The sequence below is a fragment of the Arachis hypogaea genome, chromosome 6, assembly GCF_003086295.3.
Source record: "Arachis hypogaea cultivar Tifrunner chromosome 6, arahy.Tifrunner.gnm2.J5K5, whole genome shotgun sequence".
In the NCBI taxonomy this organism is placed as follows: domain Eukaryota; kingdom Viridiplantae; phylum Streptophyta; class Magnoliopsida; order Fabales; family Fabaceae; genus Arachis; species Arachis hypogaea.
In genome coordinates, this window is record NC_092041.1 from 77,436,878 (window position 1) to 77,442,460 (window position 5,583).

At 41.2% G+C, this 5,583-nt stretch overlaps 1 non-coding gene across 1 annotated transcript; it reads left to right on the top strand.

Moving 5' to 3' along the window:
• Positions 1–1,121: 1,121 nt before the first annotated feature.
• LOC112699612 (small nucleolar RNA R71) lies at positions 1,122–1,225 on the top strand. The gene has a single exon (XR_003152556.1). It is a non-coding gene; the product is annotated as a small nucleolar RNA R71 (small nucleolar RNA).
• The last annotated feature ends 4,358 nt before the right edge of the window (positions 1,226–5,583 follow it).

Below are 5,583 nucleotides of genomic sequence, written 5' to 3' on the forward strand. Positions count from 1 at the left end.
GAAAGGGAATATTGATATGGAGAGACTTAAATGTCTCTAAAAACCTTGAATATGTTTGCCCTTTTTCACCTCCTCCTAACCTCTGAGGAAATGGTGCTTTTGGTTGGTATGTTTCCAGCATGCCTTTATTTTGCAGTTCCTTGGCTTGCTTAGTTTCACTTTCCTGCTTAGCTTCTTCCACACCTTCCTTCAAGATTTCTAGCTCCTGTTCTGAGGGTCTGATTCCTTCTTCTTCTGAGACTTCCTTCAATATGGTGATCGCCTTGCATTCTTCCCATCTCACTCCCTTTTGTTCCCCTTTAGGATTCTTTTCTGTGTCACTAGGGAACACTGCAGTTGACTTGGGGGCCTGTTGAGATAGCTCTCCTACTCGAGACTCCATCCTCTTGAGTTTTTCACCATGGTTCCTTAAGGTAGATCTCACATCATCCTTAAAGCTTTTCAACTCACTTATGTCCTGACCCATGTTTGCAAGCATTCCTTCTATCCTGTTTAATTGATCTTGAAATTGTTGGTTCGGATTAGGTTGGGCAGGTTGATTATTTTGGCCATGATATGGTGGTTGGGAGTAAGTGTTTTGTGTGGCTTGGTATGATCTTTGGTTGGAGTTTTGGTATGTGGAATTGTTATGTTGGTTGGGGTTATAAGGTTTGTGGTTTTGTGGTTGGGTTTGCTGGTTTCCCCACCCAAAGTTTGGGTGGTTTTTCCAGCCTGGGTTGTAAGTGTTGGAATGTGGATCATATGGTTGCCTTTGTTGATTTCCCACATAGTTAGCCTCTTCCCAATCACCTCCTCCAGTGCTTACTTCCTCTTGATCTTGTGTGTGTATTGCAGCCACTTGATTTGTTTCTAATTTCCTGGTGAGCTCTGCTAGTTGCTTGGCAAACACCTTGTTTTGGGCTAGAATTGTATCAACATGGTTCAGCTCCATGACTCCCTTAGTGTTGTGTCTCTCTGAAGCATAGTAGTACTCATTCTCAGCCGCTGTCTCAATCACTTCAATGGCTTCTTCCACAGTCTTTTTCCTGTTCAATAAACCTCCTGATGAATGGTCTACAGCCTTCCTTGATTCATAAGAAAGTCCATCATAGAAAATATGCAATTGCACCCAGTCATGGAACATGTCTGGTGGGCATTTCCTTGTCAAATCCTTGAACCTCTCCCATGCCTCGTTGAGAGTTTCACCATCTTGTTGTCTAAAAGTCTGAACCTCAGATCGAAGCCTATTGACCTTTTGTGGGGGGTAGAAACGTGCCAGAAACTTGCTTTCCACCTCATCCCAGGTTGTTAGGCTCCCCCTTGGGAATGATTCCAGCCACTTAGCTGCCTTGTCCCTAAGTGAAAATGGGAACAAGAGCAGTTTATAGGCATCTTCCTGGACTCCATTGGACTTCACAGTGTCGCAAATTCTCAGGAATTTTGTGAGATGTTGGTTTGGATCTTCATTAGCACTCCCACCAAATGAACAATGATTCTCCACCAGTGATATTCTGTGGTTTGAGTTCACAATTGTTGGCCTGAATGGGTGGTTTCTGAATGCTGCTACCACAATTCCTAGAGGTTGGGTTTATGTATGAACCAAGAACCCTCCTCTCTGGAATGGCATTGTTTCCATCAGCTCTCTCATGGTTGTGAACTTCTCTATCCATGTTGAGATCTAGAGCTTCCTCAAAATTGTCCTCAGATTCTCCTTCAGATTCTTCTTCTCCCAGTACTCTCTTCCCTCTTGCTTCCCTTCTAAGTTTATGAAGGGTCCTCTCTGGTTCGGTATATGGAGGAGTTGATGTCTCTCCTCTCCTACCTGTCATACAAGAACACAGCACAGGCAACAAACAAGTGAAATACTCTTGGTTAATGGAAGAGTATGGTTAGAGCAGTTGAGGAATTAATTCAAATAGTTAGTGAGTCAGTGAGTTAGTTGCTTGAATTTAAAGGCATAAAGAAAGAAAGCAAGTAACAGAATGCAGAAATTAAAATTCAACAAGTAACTTGAACTGAATTAACAAAACAAGAAAAATGCTCAATCTAGTTAACTTCCAATTTGAGAATTGTCAATCGAAAACCAATCCCCGGCAACGGCGCCATAAACTTGATGCTACGATTTTAGGAAATTGCACGATCGGCAAAAATTCCTTCCGGCAAGTGCACCGGTTATCGTCAAGTAAAAACTCACAATAGAGTGAGGTCGAATCCCACAAGGATTGGTTGAGTGAGCAATTCGGATTAGAAGTGTGTTCTAGTTGAGCGGAATCAAGATTTAGATGAGAATTGCGGAATGTAAAATTGGCGGGAAACGTAAATGGCAAGAAATTGAAATTGCGGAATCTTAAATTGCATGAATTAAAGAGCGAGAAGCTAAATTGCTGAAATTAAAAAGGGATCGGGGTGATTGCATGAATTTAATTGCAGAATGTAAGAGAAAGTGGTAGATCAGAAATGGGGAATTCATTGGGTTTCAGGAGATATTGAGATCTCCGAATCAAAATATTTTTATCCCTTCCTCAACCAATGCGTTCATTGAATTTTGCTTGGCAATCTTATATGATTGGATCCCAATCCCTTGGCTCACCAATTCTCTCTAAAAACAAACAAATTCCCAATCCCTTGGTTTAAATGTTCATAAGAAGAGATGACGCTCGATCACTGATTATACCACACAGTTTCATGAACCACAATTTGGTAGGATTACATGTCACAATATCCATCCAAACCCCAATCCAATTCACTGTGAGAAAGCTTCTCTAGCATGAATCCTCCATTCCTTTCCCAAGGTTCCGAAGGATTCCAATTATGGATAGTTTCTTTCCCAAGACAACTAACCAATGGAATTAGATCGAGAAGCTTTCTAACAAAAATTCAAGAGAAAAGATTGAAGAAGAAGATAAAAACTATTATTGATTCATTGAATTACAATAGAGCTCCCTAACCCAATGAAAGGGGGTTTAGTGAGTCATAGCTCTGAATTCAATTACAAAAAGTATGAAAACTAGAAAAATGATCAAAAGTCCTCTAACTAACTTAAATTCTATCCTATTTATACACTTTCTAAATTGAGCTTCTGTTGTGTTTCTTGGGCTTTGAGGCCTTTCCCTGATTTCCTTTTGCTTTGGGTTTATGATCCATAATCCTGATGAGGCTGCTGATCCAATTCTGTAACATTCATTGAGCCAACTTAGTGATAATCAAGTAATGACACATGACTCAACAAATTGAAATTCCAGACTCATCAATTCTTCAGGCCCAATCCCATAAACCATGATATTCAATTGGGTTTCATACCAGAGTACGTTTAAGTTAATGTTTGTGCTCAAATGCTAACTTAAAACTGCAATATCTTTGGCCCAGAAACCTTTTCAAATAGTGGCGTTTAAGTTGCAGTTTAAGCTTAAACTGCAACTTAAACGCCAGACACTTCCAGTGATGCCTTTTGTGGAAGCACGTTTAAGTTCCAGTTTAAGCTTAAACTGGAACTTAAACGTTGGACACTCCTGGAGGTGGTATAACTCAAGCACGTTTAAGCTTCAGTTTAAGGTTAAACTGAAGCTTAAACGTGGAAATGGAAGAAAGCAACCCTGGAGTGTGGAATGGTCGAACACGTTTAAGCTCCAGTTTAAGCTTAAACTGGAGCTTAAACGTGGAAATGAAGAAAGCAACCCTGGAGTGTGAATTTGGTCGAACACGTTTAAGCTTCAGTTTAAGGTTAAACTGAAGCTTAAACGTGGAAATGAAGAAAGCAACCCTGGAGGAGAATTTTGGTCGAACACGTTTAAGCTCCAGTTTAAGGTTAAACTGGAGCTTAAACGTGGAAATGGCTCCCTGGTGCATTTCTCATTTCTGGCGTTTAACTTCCAGTTTAAGGTTAAACTGGAGGTTAAACGCCACTTTCAGCTTTTCCTCAGCTTTCATGATTTTGGCGTTTAAGCTCCAGTTTAAGCTTAAACTGGAGCTTAAACGCCACTGATAGTTCCCAGCATTATATGGCTTGGCAGTTTAAGTTCCAGTTTAAGCTTAAACTGGAACTTAAACTCCACATGTGATATTCAAGCTTCCTTTATTAATTTTGTTGCTTCCTTGCCTAACCTCTTCTTCCCTGAAATCATCCAAACAACTGCATCAAAGTCTTGCAAAATTTTATGAGAAATCTTCCATTCATAGCATTCAAGTAATATAACTAAAAACTCATGGAATTTGCATCAAAATCATACTGTTTGGATGGTTCATTGCTTTGTTATTCATTTAACCATTCTTGGTTACTTTAAGCTCAAGAAAATGCATAAAACAACTAAAACTAACAGAAAAATGCTAGTGAAGCTAGGCTAAGATGCCTTGGCATCAGTCGGACAATGCTAAACCAGCTCGCCGCGGTGGTCTCCACTCCACATTTGTGCATGAAGTTCCCAACCCCAGAAGGGATTGCCACCATAAATAGAGACCAAAAACTCGCGTGAAGTTGTTACAACGAGAGTCTGAACCTTAAAGGTAACCCTGGAGGAAAAGAGGCCAACACTATCGAACTGAGGGGGAGTCCGAGCTCGTGAAGAGCTTCGTCCTCAACCAGAAGGGGAGACCAAAGAAGTTTGGATCAGGGATACGCAAGACAAAACAACAAATATAGGAGCAACCTTAAAAGGAAACCTCAAGGAGCTGCTGATACAATTCCTAAAGGATAATTCCGACCTCTTTGCATGGAAGGCCGTAAACATGCCCGGCATAGATCCTAGGCTAATGTGCCATAAACTGGTAGTATACCCTAGATTTTGGCCAGTACAACAGAGGCGTAGGAAGCTTGGCCCAGAAAGGTCCCAAGCTGTGGAAGAGCAGGTACAAGCCTTACTCAAGGCAGGGTTCATAAGGGACGTTAAGTACCCATCGTGACTAGCCAACGTCGTCTTGGTAAAGAAGTCAAATGGAAAGTGGCGGATGTGCACGGATTACACCGACCTCAATAAAGCCTGCCCAAAAGATCCCTACCCGCTCCCAAATATAGACACTCTAGTGGACGCCTCCTCCAGATACAAGTACCTTTCCTTCATGGACGCTTATTCAGGATACAACCAAATCCCAATGTATCTGGCCGACCAGGAAAATACCTCGTTCTTAACACCAAGAGCAAACTACTGCTATATAGTCATACCTTTCGGACTAAAAAATGCAGGGGCTACATACCAAAGATTGATGAACAAAGTTTTCACCGATCACATCGAAAAGCTAATAGAGGATTATGTTGACGACATGCTGGTAAAAAGACAAAGTGAGGAATCATTGTTATCCGATCTCACAAAAGTGTTCGACATAATAAGAAAGCATGGGATGCGACTTAACTCCACAAAGTGCACCTTCGCGATAGAAGCTGGCAAATTCTTGGGCTTCATGCTCACCCAGAGAAGAATTGAGGCAAACTTAGATAAATGCCAGACCATACTCAACATGAAAAGTCCCACCTGTGTCAAAGAGATACAATAGCTCAATGGAAAACTAGCAGCCCTATCTAGATTTTTAGCTGGATCAGCCTTAAGGTCTCTTCCCTTCTATGCAACATTAAGGAAGGGAAAGAGGTATGAATGGACTCCAGAATGTGAACAA